The sequence below is a fragment of the Gymnogyps californianus genome, chromosome 4 (genome assembly GCF_018139145.2).
Source record: "Gymnogyps californianus isolate 813 chromosome 4, ASM1813914v2, whole genome shotgun sequence".
Lineage (NCBI taxonomy): Eukaryota > Metazoa > Chordata > Aves > Accipitriformes > Cathartidae > Gymnogyps > Gymnogyps californianus.
Genome location: NC_059474.1, coordinates 11197919 through 11219773, shown reverse-complemented (window position 1 = coordinate 11219773; position 21855 = coordinate 11197919).

Below are 21855 nucleotides of genomic sequence, written 5' to 3'. Positions count from 1 at the left end.
TGCTGTGACCCTGACAAGATCCAGACAGTCCTCCGGAGCCCAGGCTTCATATATGCAACTCTTTCAATATCACTTCTTCGTGTTAGTCTTCCAAGATGAAAGGTATTAGAAATAAAAATGTTACAATCTGCTGAATGAGCAGGGCAAGAGACGTACCCTGAATCAGGCCCAAATTCAGCAAAGCATCGCTTTATAGGACTAATCTGTTTGATGTTACCAGGCCACAAGCTTGAAGGAAAGTGCACGCTCCAGTGCCTGCAGTCCGGAGGAGTGCCATTTTCCATCTTTCAGGCAGTGTGTAGTTTATGTTGACATTGAATACAGCCCTTTTTAAGCTAATACACTAGAGAAATTGTTGAAGAACAGTTCATCCTTTATAAACATCATAATGACTGAACTGAATGTTTTCAACTGAGTGTGCATAAGATTTGAGACACAGGTGCAGAGATTAGTAACTAAATTTTCATTTTGAATTCAACAGCAAGTAGACTTTTTTCCCCCCTAATGATCACTGTCACTGTTTAATATGCCATTGTAAATTAGAAAAAATACAATCATTATCTGGACTGCAATTTTATTATTGGAATGAATACCTTATTGCTCTCTTGTTGGGCTTTTTTATTTTAGAAAAAGGCAATATTATTTCAGTGAGGGTGAAGGAAGCAGGCAAAGGGCTAGGACCACGGGCACACTGCTTGCTGCACCGCACACAGAGGGGATGCAGCCACAGCTGCCCTGTGCCCAGCAAGGAGCATCTTAACCCTGGGCTCTGACTCCTGCCTCTACACCAACCTGTGTTAAAAAGTGGTAAGCGTTGGCAGTTAATGTCAGCTCTCTTTCAGCTTGTGTGGAAAAAACCAACCAAACAAAACCCTCCGAGATATCTGCTCTTTGCCAGTGAAGGTTCTGGTCTGAAACTTTGCTGGTGCGCATGGATGGAGACTGCGCTGCCTTCCAGGAGAAGAGTTAATAAGGCAGCTCAAAAAGCACAATTTCAGATATGAAATAGGCCAGGAAGGAAAAGAGAATTTTGCCATTGGTTCAGTTGTTCTCTCCATATCAACAATTTCCCCCCGCCCCCCCTTGCTTTTCTCTGTCTGTCATTCTTCCTCCTCTTGTGATTTTCTTCTTTTATTTTACTTTCATCTTTTTCTTTTCTCCCTATAACTTTTCTATAGCTAATCCCTGCCCCTCACCCGCAGAGAGCTCAGCTGGAGGCGTACAGCAGCTGGATCATTTCGCAGCCTGGAAGGGGTGATGCTCTGCTCCCAACAGTGGAAACCCTGTGTGTGAGTGCAGTGCCCTTACCCTCAGCCAGGTGCAGAGGGATGGTTTCCTCGCCATCCCTTCCAGTCCCCCCAGCTTCTCATGAGGGCTTCATCTTGACACAGCTGAAATGTCCTGGAGCTTTTTTCAGAAGCCAGTAATGCACATGGTTTCTTTTACCTCCGTGTATCATTTTCTACTCAGAAGAAGCAACAGTGAGTCCTCTTATAATCACACACCTAGCCTGAGATACTGGTGCTAATTCTCAGACACTTATCAGTGCCTGTTGCTATTTGTGTTAAGTCTGTGATACTTATCCACAGAACTGCTGCTGCAGTTCCTCAAGGGGTGATCTTGCTTGTCTCTCACCTATTTTAAATTTTCTCAGTGTCCTGTAAACACAATTTTTTCCTTATCAGTTTAAACAGTTCCCAAATTTCTCATGGAGAGGGCCAGATTCTGACACTTTTATAGTGGGCACTCACTTCAGGAGCCACCCCACGGAAACCAATAGGACCACTTAAGAAGTAAAAGATTACACAATTTTGGAAAGCTCATTTTACCAAGGCAACTCTGTCTGTTCTTCTGCACTTAAGAGTTTAATTTGGCTGTCATGCATTGACTTGTTTTGATTTAGCAAGTTTGTGCTGAAAAGTGCATTTAATTTCCTCCATTCAATTTGTTATGAACATTTTGCAGACACCCTGTCCCTGTCAAAAGGCTGCACTTCATCACAAAATGGACGTGACTGGTTTAGCTTCCTTCAGTACAACAACTGGCTGTCCTTTTGCAAAGCATCTCCTTAAGTGTTATCTTCCTTGCTTTTGAGCCTCAGGGACCAGCTTCTCTTTCCAAGAGTGGAGCAAGTTTCAAGTGTAATGATGTTCTGAGGTTTATACCCAGTTCTGCATAGTTTCTCTTTCATTTGCAGGTATGAAGAAATCCCACACTGAAAAGCAAACCCAGATCGTCACTGCACTTTACCTTATTTCACACTCGAAAGCCAACATTTCATGATTCTCATGGAAAAGTATAATTTGGTAGTATTCATATTATACTGACACCTGGATTCCCTGATCCAGGATATTTAGGGGTTTATAAGCAAAGCAGGCAGAGGCAGAAACTCCTTCTGAAGCAACTGGCATTGCTGGAAAATACAGGCAAATATTTATGTACAGAGACACTTCTTCAGGTCACCTGCACCTGTAGCAAACATACACTTCTGAAGAATAGTCAGAGAGTTATAAAGACACTTGACACCTTTTATTCCAAACTGCAGCACGATGTTAAGTGATACTCATGTGCATAGCTGGAGCAAGGACTGTTCCCACTACCCTCAGATTAAAGAAGGCTTCTCAGTCATTCCTGCACCATTCTCAAACCAGAATATGTACTTCAATAACAATAAATCTCCAGTTATATTGAACCTGCAATTTTCCAAGGGTAATACATAATTTTAGCTCAGGACAATGGGGATATTATATGGATTTTCTTTTGGTTTTCAGCCTTCTTTTTGTTTAAGCCAGTGATGTATAATAGAGCTGAAATATTCAGCAGATTTCAAGTCTTGAATAAGCATACTTGTAATAGGTCACAGAAAAAAAAAGATTACAGTCATTACAGTGCCTATCAACTAAACTAGCTGTAGTGTAAATATGCTATTAGAAAGTAAAAAAATGCCCTATGTGAAGCCCTCTGTTTTCTTTTTTCTCCCACCTCCTGTAAGATGATCTTTTAGCTGTGTTCAGAACACAGCTAGCACTCTGCTTCCTGCACTTTGAAATGCAAAATGACTTCTTTTCTACCTGTAGGCAAAAGCTGTGCATATGGGCACATTAGACTCAGTGCCACGATGTCTGTAGCAGCCAGACGATCCAACACCTGCAGTGAGATTAATCATTTCAGTTCAGTAATGCATTCACTCCTCCTTATTAGTGTTACTCATTTGTACAGCCCCTGCATGTAGCCAGGCACTGGCAATATAAGGAAAAAGCCTCTTCCTTGAGGAGATTAGAGTCTCATCTGAGTTATGATCTGAAGGAGGGGCTGAGAGGTTGGAAGCAGTCCCAGGCTTTGCAATGAGATCTTCGGAGTTAACTAACATCAGCTGGGGTCTTTGCTGGGACAGCAACATGGTCAAATAATGTTAGGTACCTTAACTTCTGCAGATGTCATCTGGCTGCCACTGTCTGTCATCCATAAGAGGTGATAGGATCATAAATAAGGAGATGAAAAAGAACCTGGAGAACCTGCCCTGTTGCAAGGACTGCATGAAGCCAGGTGGGAAGAAGAAAATACCATACAGCTCTTCTAAGGGAGGCCATTGTCCTGCCCCTGGCATGCAGGGATGCCTCAGTCAGCTTTCCCATTGCCAGGTCTTTCCGCTGAGCCTTGTGACAGAAAGCTGAAGAAGGGGAAGGTATGTGTTGAAGCATATCAGGAATAAAATCGTAGAATTACAGAGCAGTTTAGGTTGGAAAGGACCTCTACAGTTCATCCAGTTCAACACCCTGCACAGAGCAGAGCTCGCTTCAAAGTTAAGCTGAGGGCCTAGCCACCCTGAATCTTGAAAACCCTCAAGGACAGCAGTTCCACAGCCTCTCTGGGCACATATTCAAGGGTGATTTGGTTTTTCCCCCATATATCCATCAGAATTTCCTTGTTGCAGCATAGGGCCATCGTGCACCTCTGAGAAGAGCCTGGCTCCTTCTCCTTATAGCCCCTCGTCGGTGAGGTGCTACATTCCCCCACTGCCCCCCTCAGCCTTCCCTTCTCCAGGATGGACAATCTCAGAGTCCTCAGCCTCTCCTCACATGTCACGTGCCCCAGCTCCTCAGACCTCTCAGGGACCTTCTGCTGGACTTGCTCTGCCTTCTCAATCCCTCTCTTGTATGGGAGACCCCTTAAGTGTTTCAGAAGTGGCCTCCAAAGCTCTGAGCAGAGGGGATCAGTCATTTCCCTTAACCTGTAGCAGAGGGGCAGTCTGAGCTGGGGAGTGAACCAGCACTGACTGGGATGCTGTTAAGAAGAATAAATGGGAAGATGGAAACCTGTGTTGGTACTAACATCTGAGAGCTGCGGTGGTTTGAATAAGACACAAATGAGACTTCAGATGTTTAGGTGTTTATTCCAACCAGCCCCCTAAAACTTGTGAAGTTCTCCCATCTCTAAATAGTAAGAGTAGTTTCAAGATGTTTCTGTTTTCCTCCATCTGTTCTTGTTTCCTTCGGAATTTGTTTTAGTGAGAGAAAATGATGGTCTTTTCACTTTCTATGAGCACCACTGACACATTGCTATGGAAACTGGAAGTTCAATATTTTAGTGTTATAACTTCAGGAGAAACATGCAGGTACAGTCAAGCCCATTCCAATTTATTTGCATAAGTTTTACTTTAATTTACTGCTGTTTCTGGTTAACTGTGATTTTTATCTGTACTAATACTGTTTTGCAGAGGTTCGCCTGTTGGCACATAATTCATCAGGATGAAATGTGGGTTTCCTTCAGCATGGTAATGGCTTACCGGCTTTCACGGAAATTGATTTACCAGCTTCAGTTTGTGCAGATGGACCCATACATGTGTGTACAGGGTTCAGACTTTCCAGTGACTGGGAGCAAGTGACTTTGAGTCTCAAGTTTTGATTGCCCCATCTGAGATAATAAATGAACTCAACATGTTCTGCAAATCCTGCCCATGAGGCAACCTAACTATTAACTACCCATGAGTGGTAGTTAAAGACAGTCCAGATAAAGAGCCATCCTTTACCTGGGCACTCATCCTACTGACCAGCCACATGGAAATTATGAAATGAAATGGTGTCTGTATTCACAGTAGAAACAACCTGATGCGTATTAAATGCTTTTTGTTACTGAAATAAATTAAGCGTTTTAACAAAATACACTCGGTCTCTCTGGCTTGTCCAGAATAAAACACAAGACAGATAGCAGAGATCTCATCCTGTGGAAGAAGCTCCTGCAATTATATCACAAAGCATGTGGCTAGCCTTAACATATCCAACGCACATGTGCTCCTGTAAGTGATAATTGCAAATTAGATCTTTTTCAAAATATTGAGTGCTTGTTAACACTGCATTTACATCACTCCACTGTTACAGTATCAGCTGTCACAGAGTTGTCAAACATCAATTTTCCTAAGTATCTTAAAAAATATAATCTGCCTTCAAGGACACTTAATGCCAAAACATCGTTGTTATCTAGTCGGCAAACATTTCAAATCATATATTAATGTGTTACAGGGTTAATTATGCTCATTACACCATTAGCAAATCTTAAGCCTTCTCTTACATGTGCATTTCTGCTATGCAGAATGCTTGTGCTTATTACACAAACCTACTAAGTTGTTAGCAAGGCCTCTCAGCAGGACTCCTGCCTCCCCACCATCACCCCCGACGTTTTTCCAGATGGGAGCAATAGTTGCTTTGTCTTCCTCAGGGACATTGCAAGTTTGGCTGGTCCTATGCCAGGAGAGAAGGAAAAAGCAAAGGGAGGAAGGTCTGCTCCCTCACAGATGCAGGTGGGGAGACGGAGGTGCTCGTCTTCTGTTGAGGAGGAGTGCTACTGTAGAAAGTCCTGACTCTTTTCAAAATGTATGCATTCTCTATTTATTTACACATAATTCATACTGCTTGGATGAAGAAGAATGGGAGTGACTTTCCATTATGTAAACCATTTCTCAAGAATACCATTTGTTATTTAAAAAGTAAAAAGACTGGTGGCAGCAACTGTGAAATAGAATCTGTGTTTCAATGAATTATTTATGCTAAATCCAAATGCTCCAGGCTGGAAGAACATGATTGTTTTACTTTAAATCTCATTGTCATCAGTGAGTGTAGTTTAAGTGGAGAAGTAAGCTTAAGCTGAGAAGTGGTTGAACCCAAATAATTTGTTTTCTTGCTAATAAACATCATAATACAATCCAGAGAATGGCACTGATTCAACTCACCATGAAACAAACTGGAGAAACAAAGGAACACGATGCATCAGGGCAGCAGAGTGAGGTTGTGCTCCCTGTAGTAAAGCAGATGTTATTCACAGAAGATATAAAACTGAGATTGCCAACTTTCTGTGTTTCTAGCTGCTACATACTGTTGATTTAGAAAGGGTCATGATGGCAGGAACCCAGCTAATGTCAGTCTTAAACCCTTGCACTAGAAAAAGCTACTGTGCATATTAGAAATCTGTTTAATGGGAAGCAACATGGCAATATTCAAAGAAACAGCCATTAATCATGGAATAAAATGATTCATCTATATCATACACCAAATGAAATGTGAAAATTACTCCAAGGACATTTGAAATATTAAAAAGAAATTTGTACATTAGTATTAGGGAAAAATTATGACTTCCCTCTTTATTATAGTCTATGTGCTCATGATGAGGTTAAACTGACAATATAGGGAGGTTTGGGTTTTCTTTGCACTCCAGGCTACCCAAGCAGGTAATATCTGGTAAGAATCATTCTTTTCGGCAAGGGCTCCCTAGAACATTAGCTTGTGCATTGTAACCCACGAAGAACACCCAAGAGCCCCCAGCTTACAGCTAAATGGAGTCAGAAAGCAGAGGTCTGCAAGCTCCAAAGGCCAGAAGAGGTTGCAGGTCTAAGAGTAGCTGGAAGGAAGGTGACCTTAATCAGAAAATAGTTCTTAAAATGCAGGTTGGTGTAAAAATTTAGACTGTGAAAAATGTACAGTTCAGATGGATCTACATGGAGTTTGGAGGCTATCAGTCAGGAGTAATCATTTGCTGCACAGAGTTGGTACCTCTCCCCTATAATATGTAGACTGCGTGAATATTTGCACTCAGTGGCAGTCAATTCATTCAAAAGATCATTTAATCCTGCAGTTCTTGCTTACTTAAAAAGAAAAATACTATTTTATTTCAATTCACAATGTATAATTGTACATAGAGATTGAAGATGAAATTGTCTTCCTTGCCCTCATTGTCACATTGGTACTGCAGCCATATACTCCTGTATTAATATATTAGCTGTTCTCATAAACCTTGCCTGAAGACTAAGACCTATAAACTTTATTTGTTGCATTTGTAGTCTCACTTTAAAACAAAAGCTCTTTCCTTTTGAAATGCCAAAAATATTCCCAGTTGTTTTAAGAATGACTTTGCCTTAGTTGCTGTTCTCTACCATACCAATAAGGGGGAATGATGGAGCGTGATGGCTTGTCAGTATAGAACAAAATGCCACCAGAAAAACAGAAGGTCTGTGCTTGAATTTTGAACACTTCTTTTCAAATGGAAAATAAAAAATCAGAGAGAGATAGGCAAATTGTTGCATATCTACTGTATCTAAATTGCTATGTATCTACTCCCACAAGCAGTCCTTATGACATAAATGTTCCTAGTGATTTCAGTGACTTTCTATTGAAGCTGTAAGATGTTACGTACTCAGACAAAATATGCAGAATTTTTTTCAAGTATGTGATTTATAAGCCCAAGATCTAATCTTACTGTTTTCCACAAAGACACTCTAGTCCACAAAATTATCCTGTATAAAAAATAAACACATATATCCTTGTGTCAGTTTTCTGCAGTTCACAAAAGAGTGTTTTACCAGTAGTACTAATTGTAGTAGGATTGACAGCAACAGCAGTGTAAAATGTTGGCAACTTCAGATCTTTTTGAAGGTGTCCAGAAACCTAGGAGCTACCTAGCCATAAGCTGTGGTTATGCTCTCATGTACTAGCTGTCATTCTAGCAATTGATGTCATTTCAGTGCAGAAAAATGATTATTTGTCTACTAATAAAGCAGATATGAGGTCTCAAGTTTGAGGTCTAATGATGCAATCTCCCTTGTGAAAACTGGGGACTCCAGTTGCAGGATAACCTTAATAATGTGAATTTACAGCACATCCAATTTAAAATGCGAGTTTTATGTAGAGAGGTCATATCTTTCATTAGATCAACTAGTGTAGTTGGAAAAAAAATCACAGGCTTTTGAGCATAAATTCTTTTTTGCATCCAAAACAGGTTGGAAAGTTCAAAGCTGAATGCAGACTGAGAACAACTGCTCTGAATTTAATTAGCAGTGTTAATCAGTCTGACCACATGAAAGAAAAGGTTATTGGTATCTATAGAGTAAAAGGAGAGGTGATAAGCTGGTTTTCTCTTGAGAATAAAAGAGAGGCAGGCCATTTATTACCTGCAGAACATTGAAGAATTAGTGAGAGAGAGATAACAATGGTCCAAGAAAACAGTAACTCTCTGAGGTCCATGACTTCACTACTCAGTAGAATTAGGAATTATAATTCCCAGAACTGAAAAGTCAAAGGAGAAGGGTCTCTATAAAGAAATACTCCCATACTGGTAAAGGATGTTTCTATCCTTTCCTTGTTGTCTGTATGTGCCCCATTTATGGTGACGCTCAGTTACTTGAAACATGATACAGCAACAGAAATCAAAGCTGTTGGAATGCAGAAAAATGTCAGTCTGTGGCATAGGTCAGTATTGGCATTTCCCTGGAAAGAATAACCATGCTGTGGTTATTTGAGCTGTTCTGTGTCAACAGAGTAATTCTTAGGAGAACCTGGAAGAAACGGAATTAAAAATGGCCTTTGCTTCTGGCTTCAGAAAGGAGTGCAGACTCCCCACAAAGGCAGGAGATGAAAGCCTGGCCAGTGATACAAACTGCCACTCGTGCCCATTCCCGCCCCCCTCTTCCCTGGCATCGGTTTTGTTTACAAATTAAAAGAACCCAAATCTTTAAAGGTGCTTAGGGTGCATGTCTCCTGTTGAACTTACTAGCTTGTTGTTTCTTAAACTTTGGTACCTACGTTTCTTATCTCTGTGTTCTGAGAGATCCTGGCACCTGGATTAGACTTGCCCACAGCACTGTCCCAGCCAGCACCTGGGACAGAAACTGGGATAGCCCCAGCGTAGAGGGCTGAAAGGGGGCCCAGCTGAGATGACTGGAGAAAGAGAGATTGTTAGGAGTGTCCTAGAGCGCTCCTTTCCTGCAGTCTAGATACAGCTGACCTAGTCTGACCCTCCAAGCCTATCACAGCCACATCTGAGTGCATCCTTCTGCATCCTTCTGCATAAAGGCTTCCTTATGCACTTTCCTGCAATACAATTAAATAGACCTAGCAAATATTCACATCTGCTTTGAAAAAGAAATTGTTACTCTGTCTAGCTGATTGCTAGAGTACTCTGGGTCCTAGAGTTCCTAGAGTCCATGGGATGGACTGGCATGCCATGCATGGCATCTGACAGGGGCTGTGCAATATACATAAAATTTTCATTTGGGCTTCCTTAATTGATGCCGTGAGTGGACATGTGGAAACAAAGAATCTGTTTGCAGTTCTAATCCGAGTCTCTCAATTTGGGTTTTCTAGTTTTCGTTGTATTTTCTTTTATCTTTTGAATCACAAGAATGTGGTATGATCCTGTGAGCTTTCTTTTCCCCTCTCGCTCATATTCTACCATTTTATCAGTGTATAGCTTTCTAAAAAGAGCTGAGGATGAATGGAAAATATTCTTCCATCTCCAATATTTCCCTGAGCTTTCTGCAAAGAATACTATATCTCTCTCTGAACTAAGTTTACAAAATAGCTCCATGAAATATATAATTTTTTAATTTTATAAAGCTGAAGGTAACTTAGATGTGGAGGAGCAGAAGATATTTTAGGAACAGCTGAGATCAGCACCATGATCCACTCTGATATCCTTTGTCTTGCAGGCCACCGAATCACAACCACGAGCATCTTTATCAAGCCCCAAACTCTTAAGGAGAGGTATTTAGCCTTGATTAAACACTGTGAGGGGTAGAGAATCCAGTGTGTACCCAGTAAATTGTCCCAATGAGTATTCACCCTCACTACTAAAAATGTTTCATATTTCTAGTGGCATATTACTGAATTTTCCTTTAATGCAACTAATCGATGTATTATGATATACACTCAGAAATTGTTGCAACTTTTCCTCACTCTTCTTATACCATATTGATGATTGCTGTTTTTCTAGTTACTGTTGGATCAATTAATGACATGCCCTGAAATTTCCTTCGCTGTCTCTGCCTTGACCAATGTTATATTAAACTACATTTAGAGAAAAAGGTTAAAACTGTTTCATAGCAATGCAATTAGAGTGAACATCCTTTTACATCCATCAGATGTGAAATCCATTGCACACAATGGATTTCAGCTGAAAAACTCTGCTCTTGCTGTCTCTGATGAAGTCCAAGGTTTATCAGCTGAGGCAGACATTTAATTAGAGTTATGTTGCAAACTGAAGGCTAAAATGTGTCCACTGTCAGGACTAAAGAGAAAGATTCTGGCCATAACAACAAGGTGGGAATAATTTCACTTAACTCGGTGACAATTGCATCAAAGAAAATTAGCTCAGAGTCTTATTGAACATCTGTTTTTAACACATTACACACCAGCTTCTGCCATTCTTGTTAGTGCTAAATAATCCTTTTCACAGCCAAATGCTGCAGAAAACGGCCCTTTAAAGTACACTCGTTTCTGTGCTAAAGGTCAGAAGGGGATGAAGAAGTACCCAAATGAAAATTTGGTAAATCTCTGTTCTGTTCCACTTCTCCACAGAAAGTGCCAAGGTACTTATTTGAAGTGCTCAGATGGCAAATCAGCTTTTACCAGCCTTTCTGTTTCAGCCACTGATTACAGCTATAAGCCTTTGATAAACTCCATGGAATGGGTTATTAGCCTCATTTGACTTCCTAATTTTAATTTTTATAGGTTGCTGCTGTTTTAAAGAATAGCCCAGTTGTTTTTTTATTACTAGAAATAAACAGGAACCTGTAGTTTCCTCTCCACTTCAATGGCTAGATTATAAATACTAATTTTCAATTAAAGGTAAATAATACAATATATGTTGCTCCACATGCTAGGCAGCGTGGAGCCAATCCTGTTTGCAATCCCAGCTGGTAGTATGGTCCTGAAAGTACAGATTGCTGAGCAAAGAGTAACCACAGCCCCTCAGTCCTACGGCTGCTGCAGAAATGTTAGGAAACAGGGGACACATCTGCACAGAAAAATAAGCATGTTACAAAGGATTTCTTCAATTACAGTTACTTCTGAGAACTGAATTCATTTAAGTGCGTGAATAAAACAAGAATTTGAAATCTTTTCTATACTAAATAGGATACCTCATTTTAAAGTGTAGAGCCTAAATCCTAAATTTTACAGATTTTTTTTTTTGTAATTTAAAATCAGGGAGTCAAAAATGATCATTCAACTGACCTTCTACGTAAAACAGATCATTGAATTCCCTGATAATTTCTACAGCAAACACAGCTTTATAAATACCTAACATACCTAGAACATATTTTTGGAAAGGAATTCAATCTTGAGCAAAAGATTCAACTACTGGCGAGTTTACTACCTCCGTTAGCAAGTATTTCATTGGTTAATTGAGCATGAAGAGAAAAATACCACACTTTGCATTTTTATAGCTTTAATATTTGACTACTGGATTGAAATCAGATTTACAGGAAGGTTTTTAAATATTTGCTTTATAAACTGCAAACTACAGTCCTCACATGTATGATCAGGATGCTGAATCCTGCTAGATAACAGTTGTGTAGAATCTCTGAGTTGAGACTGATATCTTAACTTGCTTTTCATGTGACTTGCTTTAGATTGTTTGTCTTTTGAAGATTCCCCTCTCCACCAGCCTCAGAGTAGAGTATCCTCCAGACTTTATCTCAGTCTGGTGATTCTCTTTGAGCAATTTTACAGCATTATTTTCATGTCTGGGCTCAAGACCTGGAAGAACTATTCTGTAGAAATCAAGAAAATCTCATTTTCTTGTTCCTCCTAACATTTTTTTAAACTTCCATTCCCCAAAATCTCACTGGAAGAACATGCTGAGGTTATCTACCATTAGCCTTAAGGTCTTTTCAGAATTGCTGCTTCTAGAACACAATCTTGTAGTCTGAACTTGCCCTTCTCAGTTTTGATGTTTGTGACCTCTCTAAAAGAACAATGCTCTACAAGTGAATCTACTCTGGTAATTTTTGGAGCCAGTTTTTTCTTTTCATTACACATTTATACTTCACTGTGCTGGTTTTGGCTGAGATAGAGTTAATTTTCTTCACAGTAGCTAGTATGGGCCTAAGTTTTGGATTTGTGCTGAAAACAGTGTTGATAACACAGGGATATTTTCGTTAGTGATGAGCAGTGCTTACACAGAGCCAAGGCCTTTTCTGCTTCTCACACAACCCCACCAGCGAGGAGGCTGGGGGTGCACAAGAAGTTGGGAGGGGACACAGCCGGGACAGCTGACCCCAACTGACCAAAGGGATATTCCATACCATATGACATCATGCTCAACATATAAAGCTGGGGGAGGAACAAGGAGGCGGGGGGACGTTTGAGTGATGGCGTTTGTCTTCCCAAGTAACCATTAACGCATGATGGAGCCCTGCTTTCCTGGAGATGGCTGAACACCTGCCTGCCGATGGGAAGTGGTGAATGAATTCCTTGTTTTGCCTTGCTAGTGTGTGCGGCTTTTGCTTTCCCTATTAAACTGTCTTTATCTCAACCCATGAGTTTTCTCACTTTTACTTTTCTGATTCTCTCCCCCATCCCACCAGGAGGGAGAGTGAGCGAGCGGTTGTGTGGGGCTTAGTTGCCGGCTGGGGTTAAACCATGACAGTCCTTTTTGGCGCCCAGTGTGGGGCTCGAAGGGTTCAAGATAACAACAGGTTTGACTGGAATGTGCTAGATCGAATTTATAGCCGTTACTGCTGTTTAGCTATTAATTGACAGGCTCCTGTGCTTGCCATGGGGCTTGCTTGCCTTACTGTAAATTAGAGCCTAGTGCTCGTTAGGGGCTGCTTTTTGCTTTCACTGCTTGCTGTGCTGCTGCACGGCTTATCATCTGACCCTGCTGTGTCTGGGAACATTTTGATAACAGCAATGGCGATGCGCCTGGGCTGGCAGATGGCCAGGGCATGGCTGCTGTGTCTGTGCTGCTGTACTGGACAGGCTGGAACTCCAGTGTGAACTGGAGTTGAAGGGACTGTGACCTGTGGATGAGTCCATGTGGGAGCAGGACACCCCGAAGTGTCTGTGGCCGTGGATAAACCCATGCCAGAGCAGGTACATCTCGAAGCGTCTGTGGCCGTGGTTATATCCGTGCCACAACAGGCATACCTCTGAAGAGATTGTGGCCCAAGTATAAGTCCACACTGGAGAAGGTACACCTCGAAGCATCTGTGGCTGTGGATAACTCCATGCTGCAACAGGTACACCTTGAAGCATCAGTGGCTGTGCGTGAGGTCACGCTGGAGCACCTCAAAGTGTGTGGCCATTGATAAGCCCACGGCAGAGCAGTTACACCCCTGGAGGGACTGCAGCCATGGGTAAGGCCATGTTGGAGCAGGGTCACTCCTGAAGGGACTGTGGCTGTGGGTAAGGCTGCACTGGAGCAGATGTACCTCTGAAGGCATTGTGGCCCATGGAGAAGGCCACGCTGGAACAGGTGCACCTCAAAGCGACTGTGGCTGTGGAGAAGTCTACGCCACAGCAGGTATACCCCTGAAGAGACTGTGGCTCATAGATAAGGCTCCACTCGGAGGAGGTACAACCTTAAGCAACTGCAGTCTGTGGGTAAGTCCAAGCCGTAGCAGGGACAAGGGGAGGAATTCATTGCAATGTTAAACCCGATGGTCTGGTCCAAAGGGACCAGGAGTGGAGATTGTAATGGAAATACCGTTACATTGTTGTAATGCATGATTTGAGTTGCATGTGATGGGAATTACTAGAGCAAGAACCCCCCTGTTGCTGGCCAGGCTAGGAGCAAGGGGAGTAGTTCGTTGCAGTGTTAAACCCTATAACCTGGCCCAAAGGGACCAGGGGTGGACATTGTAATGGATATACCTTTAAATTGTTGTAACCCATGATGTGAGTTGCATGTTATAGGAATTACTATAGCAGGAACCACTTGGACCAGTGAAGGACAAGCCTTACAAGAAGCAGTGCAAGTGCAGCAGTGACCTGACCTGAGCTGGCTTTGGTGCCCAGTAACTCCACACAACACACCACTTCTCCTGTCCTGAGTGACCACCATAACAGATGGAGCCCAAAGTCATGGGCTAAATGAACTCAATGGACATTTTGTGGACATTTGTGGACATTTTACAGACATTTCACAGGGGTGGTCCATAGACTAAGGGAATGATATCTGTGTATTATATCAAAGGATGGGAAGGGAGGGGGTGGTTAATGAGGTTATATTGGATAGTGTAAGACCTGAGCATGGTGTGAATGGTATGGAATAAGGGGTGGAGAATGTGCTGGTTTTAGCTGGGATAGAGTTAATTTTCTTCATAGTAGCTAGTATGGGACTATGTTTTGGATTTGTGCCAAAAACAGTGTTGATAACACAGGGATGTTTTAGTTACTGCTGAGCAGTGCTTACACAGAGTCAAGGCCTTTTCTGCTTCTCACACAACCCCACCAGCGAGGAGGCTGGGAGTGCACAAGAAGTTGGGAGGGGACACAGCCGGGACAGCTGACCCCAACTGACCAAAGGGATATTCCATACTATATGACATCATACTCAGTATATAAAGTTGGGGGAAGAACAAGGAGGCGGGGGGATGTTCAGAGTGAAGGCATTTGTCTTCCCAAGTAACGGTTGCGCATGATGGAGCCCTGCTTTCCTGGAGATGGCTGAACACCTGCCTGCCGATGGGAAGTGGTGAATGAATTCCTTGTTTTGCTTTGCTTGTGTGCGCGGCTTTTGCTTTCCCTATTAAACTGTCTTTATCTCAACCCATGAGTTTTCTCACTTTTACTTTTCTGATTCTCTCTCCCATCCCACCGGGGGCGGGGAGTGAGCGAGCGGTTGTGTGGGGCTTAGTTGCCGGCTGGGGTTAAACCATGACATTCACATATTAAAAGGCATAGAGACTGCTGTTTGACTTTGGATGCTCAATGGTCCCTAACATTTCTCTCAGGTCAAGCTAAATGTTTATCTGTTCAAAACCCACAGCTAAATAGAATAAATCCTCATCAAGGACTCTTTGTTTCTAAATGTCCTTTAATGTCCCTTTGTCCAGGAAAGCTCCTGTCTTAAGTGTCCACTTGAAAATATATTCAGGATTCCACTATGATTTTGTTTGACCTTTTGTTAAAGCCTGTCTCTGCTAAGCCATCAACTTCTGACACTCCCTTGAGTGGCTGTTCAGCAAAGCCTTAAGGATGCAGTATCAAAGCCGACAACCCCTGATTCTGTTTCAATAACATTTTGAGGTAACAATTAGAAAATTCTATCAGTAAAATGATCTAAACAAGACTCCAGAATGCCATAAAACAATAGTTTTTGAAATAAAAGCAGTGTTGGTGAGATCCAAAATTTCCTAAAGTGCCAAACTAGCCTTGGAGGAGGAGGTAGGGAAGAAGTAAGGGGAAGGAGTTAATATATTTCTTCTAAAATAAGAGCTTAAGTTCCCTGTGAAGTCAATGGAAAGAGTAGCTAGGGTAGCTCTGAAGAGCAGGAGCAGTAGTAGCAGTTTCCCTAAAACAACCACTGTTGTCCTCCACTGGCTGTTCAGGGTACTGGTAGGAATCAGTAGGAATTATAAAGAATTACGATCCAGTATTTCCTATCCCTCTCCTGAGCAATAAGCTCCTGAGGAGCAAAGCTAACTCTTTCTAAAAGGTGGTAGCAGCGACATCAGTTGCCCCCTAATCTCCATGACCACACAGTTTGCACAAAGATGAACACTGACGCAGGCAGCATGGGAAGGGCTTCAGCAAGTCCCAGGACTGTACCCAAACCACCACAGAGAATGCAGTAATGGGCTCTCTCCTCTTCTGAGCCTCTGTTTAACCTACAATAAGAATAGAAAAGGACTGTCATTTGGGAAAGGGTCGGAAAAATAAATAAATTCAATCTGAAGTCCTATCAGTATTTTTACAGCTGTTTATAAGAAACTACAAGTATTTTTTCATATAAATGTAAGAGGAAATCTAGCTGGGTTTACAGCTGTTTGCTCTGTTAGAAACTAAAACTCTTTGGTCATATAAACATAAAAAGAAAGCCAGCTACGACAATGATTCTTGTCCTACAAGTTGGGTTACTTTTTCTGCAGTGAAGAAGGCAGATGTCTCTTACCAATATAATTTGGACTACCTTCGTCAGTACATTTGGAACAGTGGTTTTTGTTGCCACCCTTTGTAAGTGTGCAAGCAAGTTAAAAATCCATCTGCGTAGAGAAAATTCATAAACTAATGCATATACTTATAAACCTGAAATAGATTTTCTTAGGCGACAGAATTTGGCAGCTTTCACATTCTTTCCTAAAACACGATAAAATGGTGATAACTTAATAGGGTACTGAAACAGTACCTATACCTTTCTGTTTCCTATAACAGAAATAGGATACTGACCAATACCTTGATTCTGTCAAGTGCTGATGCTACTCAAATGTTTCAGATTTCAGTGTTGTGAATTGCCATGTACCCTAAGTGTTGTTATAGTCACAAACAATAGCTGAACAGCCTAACATTGGGGAAAAAAAAAAATTAAAAACGATTGAGCGTTCAAACAGGAGGTTATTTTGCTCTCACACCAGAACTGGTATCTCAACACCTCTAGAAGCTATTGGCATGGCACCTTTTTACTCTTGACCACAGTCACTCCAATAGGATCAAAGGATATGTCCTTTAGGTTAGGAGGGACCTCAGGAGGATTCTAGTCCAACCTCCTGCTCAAAGTTGGATCAGCTCTCAGGTCAGCCCAGGCTGCTCAGGGCTTTGTTCAGGTGGAGCTTGAAAATCTCCAAAGATGGAGACCGCACAACCTCCCTGGCAGCCTGTCCCACTGCTTCGCTGTCCTCACGGGGAAAAAGGTTTTTCCTTATACCCAGTCTGAACCTCTCTTGTTTTACCTTAATCCCATTGTCTCTCATCCTCCCACAATGCACCACTGTGAAGAGCCTGCCTCTATCTTCTCTTCCTTGTAGGTAAGGGAAGGCTGCTGTTAGGTGTCCTGAAGCTGTCTCTTCTGGGGGCTGAACAAGCCCAGGTCCCTCAGCCTCTTCTCATAAGGCTGGTGCTTCAGCCCCGTTGCCATCTTGGTGATCCTCCACTGAACTCACTTCAGTTTATGGATGTCTTGTTCTGGGGTGCCAAAGCTGGATGCAATGTGGTCTAACAAGTGCTGAGTAGAGGGGGATGACCACTTCCTTCAATCTACTTCCAATCAACTACTCTGTTCCTTTTCATACAGCCCAGGGGCTGTTGGCACCTTTGCTGCCAGGGCTGGCTCACGCTCAGCTTGCTGCTCACCAGGACCCCCAGGGCCTTTACAGCAGAGCTGCTCCTCACCAGTCAGTGTCCTCCTTCCCAGGGGCAGGACTTTGCATCTCAGTTCCTGTTGTCTCATTCCATCTGTGAACACTGCAAATAGCCCTTCTTCACAATAGTTTGGGCAATTCGTTTTTGGTCCTAGTCACAGACCGCCGACAATTCCCAATCTCCGTTCCACTCGGGTTTACTCTGTAAAATGACCAACTTTTCCTAGGGGTAAACTTGTCTACCTCTGATATTTATCCAGTTCTGAGACCTGTTTTATTTAAGTGAACCTCAGTATAGCTATCTCAGAAAATGCAGACAGCATATAGGTGCAGGTAAATAGCACTTCTGTTGAAGCAGAAAGTTACTTCCTGAATAAAAACTGTGATGCTGTTTTAAAGGCTGTGCTATGGAGCGCGAGATTAGTCATTTGCCAAGATAATAGGTCTGATTCTCCATGGTGCTACTCCAGCTGCACTTCTTCCTGTGCATACCCATTGTAACATCGCTTAAAACTGAAGTCATACACCGGTGAATCAGGCCTGGAAAGTTTAAGAAAATAAGAAATGGAGGTGTGGTGGGAGGTTAATTTCCCTCCTACAATATTTCACAACAGTGAAAGCAACAAAATTACCTTTTTTTTTTTAAACTGAAAGAAGCGTAATCTAGCTTTCAACTCGCCATACAAAGCAGAAGTGCTATTGTTCAACATCTGCTTGTAAAAAAGTCCCTGGTTTGTAGCATAGAATGTTTTCTTCTGACTTATTTTCAATGACAATTATCATTGTCTGGATGGACTATTAAAATATTGGAAAATGCACTGATGAAATATGCAAAGAGGAAAAATAAGAGAAGAAAAATAGGAAAAATAATATTCAATGAAAGCACATACTTCAAAGTACTCAGAATTAAAAAATTCAGACCCACAATTCACTGAATATCTGTACAGTATAGAAGAATTCATCTTATTCTTCCAAAGCTGACGTGACAGCAATGCTGTTTGAGGAGCTGGGATATAGTTCTGAGAGTTGCAGTCCTATGGAGTGACAAATAAGATCTCATCTATTTCCTTTAACATAAATAAGCTGGGATTTTTTTACTAATGCTGAAGAAAAAAATTGTGTTTAAAACAAGCTCTTAGTTTACTTTCTTTTGCTTATTACTTTTCTTTCTTAACTCTGTCCTTTATGATCAATATATGACAATGTGACAGTAAATAGCTTACATTAAAGTTAGAAGTTTCTAGCAAACTATCTACTTATGCTAATCCATAGGGAACATGATGGACTACTGAACAGCTTCTCTGGGTGTCCAAATACATCAAATGAAGATCATGATTGGAAGGCTTTTATTCTTTGCCTTTTAGTTCAGAAGAAACAGGTTTATATGTTAGCAGATCTATTTGGTATTATTTACGGAATTATAACATCTCTATATTTCCAGAACATTGTGCTCAATAATACTCTAAAACAGTACTAATTTCTGCACTGCATTGTCAAGTTATCCCATCTTAGTAACAAGAAATGCAGTATGAAACTGATGAAAAAAGCTGCATAATAGTTTGATTTCTGTATAATTGAGTTTCCCAAATCTGCCCTCAGATGCTAAAGCACAGCTCTGTCTAATTTGCAAGAGCGAGACACACATATCTGAACAAAAATCAGCACTTACTGTTTAATTCCTTCACAAATCTGCTTAGTACATTAACATCATTATTCTATTACTCTATTATTACTCTTTGCTGGGCCAATGTTCCCTGACACAACCTTCCCCTAAAGGGTTTAGCTTTCCTGACAGAAAAAGGAGTCCAGACTCAAGATGTGATTTTGATCTTTATTTCTGTATTTTGCAAGAGAAAATGTGCTTGTGGCAGCAATACCAGCAGCAAAAGGTGAACTGTCTGTGATTTGCCTTCCAGCAGTAAAGCAAACCTGTTCCTTTGCTTATATCATTAGCAATCTGATTTATCATTGTTGTGTTTAATGCTATCCAAGAATAGGTCCCCAGAGTGCTTTATGAACACAAATCCAAGGTGGTCACTGCCCCAGAGAATTTTCATTTAAAATCATTCAGATGGGAAATGGGAGAAGAGCTATCTGCGAGCAGAGTCAAGGAATACTACAATAATTCAGCTGCTCAGGACTTTTGGGAGGAGGAGGCAGAGAGAGGGAATGCAAAGCGGTCTAAGGAGGGAATTAGCTTAGGGAAAAGGAAGGGAGGGCTGGTGAGGAGGACATTTCCAGGGAGAACAAGTAAAAGGGGCAAAGACAGACTGAAACTTGGATAACAGAGGGTGGAAGCCAACACCCATGACAGCAGGGCAGAAATGAGCCCATCAGTGCTAGGGAATATCTGAAACCCCCCTAATGTCTGACTCCTGGTCTCACCAGCTGGGTTCTCTCACCAGTTATTCTGCACCTTCTGGTCAGGGCCTCCCAGACAGCAGTGACCCTCTCCCACTGTCTGCAGCCATTTCTCACGTTGCTTTTGCCGTTCAGGAGCCCATGCTTGGTTGCCCTCATCCACCACTGACACTCCCATGAGGTTGCTTAACACTGCCACTGCAGTACAGTGCTGAGACTGTTGCAACAATATCAGAATACGTAATTGTCTGGTAGCTGTGTTCCCTTTGTAAGGGAAACCTCATTTTCTAGAGTTTTGTCATTCATGGCACATCCCCTAAGCCAACCCCCACACAATGGGTATGGAAAAAAGAGAATACTCAACAAGATAAGGAGTGTACCGTAAGGATAAGGACGGTTAAGTGTACTACCAGGCCAAGCCTTTCAGAGTCTCTGATCACGTATATTAGAAATTGAGGAAGCTGCAACTGCATGTAGCCAACACCATTGTCAACACGAATCTGTCACTGGCCATGATAATATGGGATGAAGTATTTTTCTGACAAACATCATCAGAATAAATAAAGGTATTGCATAGCCACACTATATCATAAGTTTTTCACTGGGATCCACACTAATGATGTCTTAACAAGAATTCTGTTTTAAAACCATTTGTTGATAACAAAGTCTGATTCAAACTCTACTAGTGCCATTGAAAATTACATGTCCACCTAGAATGGAGACTTCTGCCTTTAATGAGTGAGGTGAAGCCAATGCATAAATGGTGCTGAAGAGTGCTAGTATCTCATCTCATGCTTCTCATTGAGTCTTGACCCTCAGAGAACATCCCAAAGAACAGCTCATTGAGTACTTACTTTTGTAAAAAAAAAAAAAGAAATCATGTATCAGGAATTGCATTCTTCCCTTCCCACATCAGCTGAGCTGGTAGAGTGGAACTAGGTATAGTTCCACACACTTCTGAAAGGCTCTTCCACCATCATACACAGCCTTGGTATCAGTACAGTGTTGTAACCAGATAAATGGCAAGACCACACACATCATTTTTTCTACCATCTCTGCCCTCAGATGCTTAATCAATTTATTTTATACAAGCTGACTGATTGAGGCTACAGTAGAAGTCTTCTTCACACTCCTTTCATGCTTCTTTGGTGAATAAAGGTTGTCTCCTCCTCAAGCATCACTCGTCAGCTCTCTGTATTGTGCTTCATAGATGCTTAATTAGCTTATCTCAGGGAGCCTGGCAGAATTCAGAAGTTACTGCCGACACTGAGCTCCTTTGACTGTGCTCCTCGAGGGACAACCCTTGGAGGTGAAGATGGGGATGTTACTATGGAGACAAGTGGAGTCAGCATTTGCTCATGTCCCACTCATGCACAGGGACATTTCTGGACCCCTATAGTAACAGAGGAGTTTCTTGGTCTATCTGCCCATCTGCGGGGTGAGAGAGGAGCCCTCAAGGACTGAGATGCAAAGAGTGGTTCAGGTGACTGTAGTTAGATTGCACAGACACCCAAATAAATGGTTGTTTTCCTTTGGCTGATAGCACAATATTTCTGCTACCGGACAGCACCCTGAAATATGGAATAGAAAGTGATAGCTGAGTTCCAAAGAAAGATAAGACAGAAGTTATGGTTTAGGAAAATATGAGTTTACAAAATTAAGCTATGTGTATTACAGACTACAGACCTGCCTCTGTCCTTTCGTGTTGTCTTATATTTAGCATTTTTACACTGTGAGTTTTTACAGTGACTGGTCCGTGCTTAAGGAGCTGAGTTTGATTTACACCAGGCATTTAAAAAACTAATTTCCTCCATTTTTTCTCATACTGTGAATTGTGATTCTTGAAAAAATTGTAATGGAACTCAAAGGATGTTGAGAAATGCTTAAGTCAGAGAACTGTTAGCAGTTGTTTTTATTGGAAGCTGTCA